Genomic DNA, 4,785 nt, shown 5'->3' with positions numbered 1-4,785 from the left:
AAATACCATCTAACCATGTTTATATTATTGTTTACAAGATCAATACTCAAGAATTTCACCAAAATAGCCATTAATGAAGAAAATCAAACTTCAACCTATGTCATACACACAACTAAACCTTGTGCCTACTGTTGTCATATACACAACTAATACAACAAGTATTTCACAACTAAACCCTATGCATGTTGTTGATGTTAATGTGTGAGAATTTACATTCTCAAGCCTCATGGTCTTTAGTGTACATGGTCTTGAAGAACAAGCAAGGTTCAAGGAAAAGCAAGTTGGTGTACCCACGCAATTGTACAATACATACACACACATATGTAGCATGAATGAATGAATTGCATATGGTTCCACTTCACACAGCAGTAGTAGTAGTAGTAGGATGAGCAATGTGCACAACTATGTATTACTTTTACTTCATACTGTAGTCAAGTGTTGTGTGTGTGTGTATTGTGCTTAAACTGTTGATCTGTTCTGCTGTTGATAGTGTATAAACTTGCATAACGTTTCTGTGCATTGTTCTGTTCTGCTGTTGATAGGACTTCTTTCTAGAAACCAACACAACAACCCTGTTACAAAATATGAAGAAAAAGATAGAAATCATGTTCTATTAAATTTGAAACCTTCAACCTCAATTAGTCAAATAGTTAATGCAGCAACCTCAACCTCAATTAGTCAAAGATAGAAATCATGTTCTGTGTGTGTGTATTGTACTTCAAATAGAAACAAAATGTTGCAGTCAAGTTTTGAACCTTGAAGTTGTGAAATGTATGCATAATATGTTTCGTGGTTTGTGGCTTCACTCCATTACTGCTGATTCATAGAAAGTATCCGAAGCTTCTACAAAGGTACGTATTCTGTTTGGGACTACATCATCTTATGTAGAACATAACAAGCAAACAGCCATGTTACATGTGTGTGTGTGTGTGTTTTCATACAATTCAATATTTGATGATGTTGTACATCTCTACTATGTCACAACCACATTCTGCCCCCCCAACATGTAAACAGGTTGTAAAATCTAGTTAATGTTAAATTTGTAAATATGTTGTAAACATGTGTACGTCGTGCATAATGGTGATGGCATGTGCATAACACAGACACACACACACGCACACACACAGAAAACTCCAAATCATCAATCATGCATCATAACAACTTAGTCAGCTGTTGTTGCAATGCATTCATACATACCCCTATGTGCACATACATAGCCATGTGTTAGAGGACATTATATACTAAACCAAACTTATATACTTTACATACCCTATAGCAGATTCTGAATCATTAGTATTTCAGTTTTGTCTCTTATAACAACCACACAACTGAATCATTAGTATTTCAAATTTTCAAATATGTGCCAGCTTCTTTATACACCTATTGGCTATTAGTTGTATAGATGGCTAWTAGGATTTACATCTCTTTAATGCTGTTAGCATTACTCAATCCCTCAATATCATACAACACGACTTTAAAGACAACCTTCAACATCCATATTAACTTCAATTCACCTTCAACACCTAAAAAACCCTTTGAACATGAAGCTATCAATATCAATGCACTTCATAATTTGAACATTATAGCTGCCATAAACGACAGCAACTACAAATTGATTACATAAAACAGGAACCAATAAAGCTCAAGGCCAAACAATTCTGAATGTAAGTGTTTATCTACCGGAATAAGTATTCTCACACGGGCAACTTTACGTGGCGTTGTCCATAGGGAGAGGCCTGCTGCAATGCATACATACCTCTACTCTGTGTGTGTCTGTGTGTGTGTATATATATGCATAGATATTAGATTAGAAGCAGAGATTTGGAGTGCTTTCTGATGCATTGTGAAATGTGTGCAAAATCTGTTTCCTGGTTTGTGGCTTCACCCCATTACTGCTAATTCATACAAAGTATCCAAAGCTTCTACAAAGGTACATTGAGCTTTAAATATAACCTGCTTGAATACCTGTTTCAATTGGACTTCCATAATTGTCTTAGATAATGCCAAACTTGTGTATTGATTCAATTTATCACTCATTCAAAACTACATTTTCCCTATGAATGTGTCAATAACAAATGAAAATGTGCATAAGCTTTTATCCAATCACACACACACACAAACATCTGGCCATGTTACTGTTTTGAACCGTGCTGTTTACATTGTGTTGTTTTGAACCATGATGTTTACACTGTCTAAAGTCACTATGTTGCTGTCATGTACTCACAATGCTCTCAATTTTAATACAACATTCCCAAAATAAGATAAAAAATTAATAAAGGATCTTGTATCCAAGGTTTTTGGCTGTTTCAATTTGAATACTACATTACCCAATTCTAAATGTAATGCCTGCACATGATCTCAAAATTGTTTCTAAAAACAATTAAGTTTGTTGATCTTGAACTGTTTCTACAATGTTTGAACTTCATCTTCTTCCAATTTCTCTACTTGATTCACTAGAGATACAAGTGCATACAAATAACATATAACACACTGTTTGGGACTGCTGTCTGGTTATGGACTTACAAACCAGATAGCTAAGTCCATTTAAGTCAAATATGTGTCCAGGATTGTCCAAAGGAATCAATACTTGAAATCAGCTGTTTGGTACTACATTATGTCTTTGTGTGTGTGTTTGTCTTGCTGTTCTGTTTCAACATAATGTTGATCATGCTGACTGTTATAATATATACATATATAGACACACATCATGTAAAGTTACATACATATGTAAGCTGGTCTTAAAGACCATTTAAACAACATTTCACCATTCATGCATACTAGAATTAGGTCAAATCTGTTGTAGGATTTCAATGTCTGAAGCATTTTAACATACGCATATTATTATAATTTTCAAATAGGTTCTGATTAGTGTAACAAGCTTGTAGAAACGAACACCCCATATATTGTTGATGAGTTTTCAATGTTAAACGAAGTACATGCACAATGGAGCTTGACAAAAGTTCGTGTGGATTTCGTTTGGGAAGATGTTAGGGGAGAAAGACTACTCATCTTTCTAATTGATCAAACCGTAAGTTAAAAAATTCACAATTTTAATTGCATGGTAAAAGAAATGTAAACATATTTAAGATTTATTTTATTATATTTTAGAGGAGAAAGATGGAAGCAATTGTTCATCATCATCCTTTAATTCGAATATACAAGCAAATGGACTTGGTTGGAAACGTTTACTCTTTCAATCGTTTCGCAATTGAATATAMCCATGGTGATGTGAGGAATGAAGGTTATATGCTCACCTTCACTGAATTTTACATCCTTATTTGCCGAAACACCACCTTAATTCCGTTGTTGGGTGATGTTGAAAATGTCTTTCCATTCCATCCGTTGGTGCCTTYTATAAGAACTCTTGTAGAAGATCGGAGTACGCGCAAATTCGTGATCGGTACATCTAAATTCTTTGATACTTTTGTATTTTTAAAACAATAAAATCATGTTTGATAACCTAAATCTAATTTTTAAGATATGATATTTTTTGTTTTAGATGTTGTTGGAAAAATCATCTCGGGTCGACGAGTACGATCTTTCCGAACTCACGGTTATTTGCGATTTGGATGCTTTGAAACAGTTCTCCAAGATGGACCGTAAGTGTGTATATTATTAACCAATTAACAAATTATCATAGTAACTAACATTTTTATTACTCATAATAGGGGAAATATAATAAGGATGAGGTTGTATGATTCTGCACGATTCAGTTTTATGGAGATAGCTCGTGCAATTGTAGATAATTCTATAATCTATGCATCTCGAGTTAAACTCATTCATTTGTCTACTCTTGCAACTCAAAGTACGTAACAAGTTGCTTATATTTTTAAATATTTTATTTTATTACTTGCATATTCTATTTTATTAAAAATTTATATTCAATTATTTTCAGAGAATTTTTTGAGTTCTATGGAGCTAACAACAATCATGTTCGAACCAAACATGCCTAAAGCAGATGCTGTTAGAACATTGATGACATAAACATATATGATTAGTTTTACCATTATCATGTATTATTTGCCTTTTTTTTATTTCTGAACTTATATATATCTTTTATATGTATTATTATGTTGGTTTAAGTTTAATCACTGTCTCTTCATTGTTTATTAATGTTACATTTTGAATTATTAACTAAAACGACTAAGGAAATTATTACATACACGATAAAGAATGAGTGATATGTACGATGAAAAAATGTATCTACTAAACTTTTATTCAAGACAACTAAGGTAAAAAAACAAGGATGACAAAATATTTTTTGTTCAATCTCGAAATTGCTTACCCTAACTCTGTTCATTCCAATTCCAACCTTTACACTTTATTTCACAGATCAAACCATTTTTTTCCTATTTTATCATTTTACAGTTTCCAATGAAGATGGGTGATGACAAAATTGCAAATAATGATGTAACGCAAGTTGATGTAGATATTGCAAAAGGTATATGGAAAACTCACTTTAACTATTATCATCGTGATACATTCACTCAATTGTATCAATATATTTATAATAAAATATATTGTTACAGAAAAAAGAAAGGAATACAATAGACGATATTATGAACGACAAAAGGAAAAGAACAAAATGAGAAAAATAGCTAATAGTGAAGAAAGTAGTCAATCTATGACCCTGTTGGAGACGTCGCACGTCAATGAAACAACTCCTGTCAGTGTAGTGACTATTGCTGAGAAGAGAAAAATTGTTAACAAAAATTATTATCATCGAAATAAAGAAAATAACATATGTAGAACAAGTGTTAACACGGAAGGAACAAGTTTTACATG

Source organism: Cynara cardunculus, assembly GCF_001531365.2.
Source record: "Cynara cardunculus var. scolymus isolate 2C chromosome LG 2, CcrdV1, whole genome shotgun sequence".
NCBI classification, from domain to species: Eukaryota; Viridiplantae; Streptophyta; class Magnoliopsida; order Asterales; family Asteraceae; genus Cynara; species Cynara cardunculus.
Note: the sequence above shows the minus strand (reverse complement) of the source record.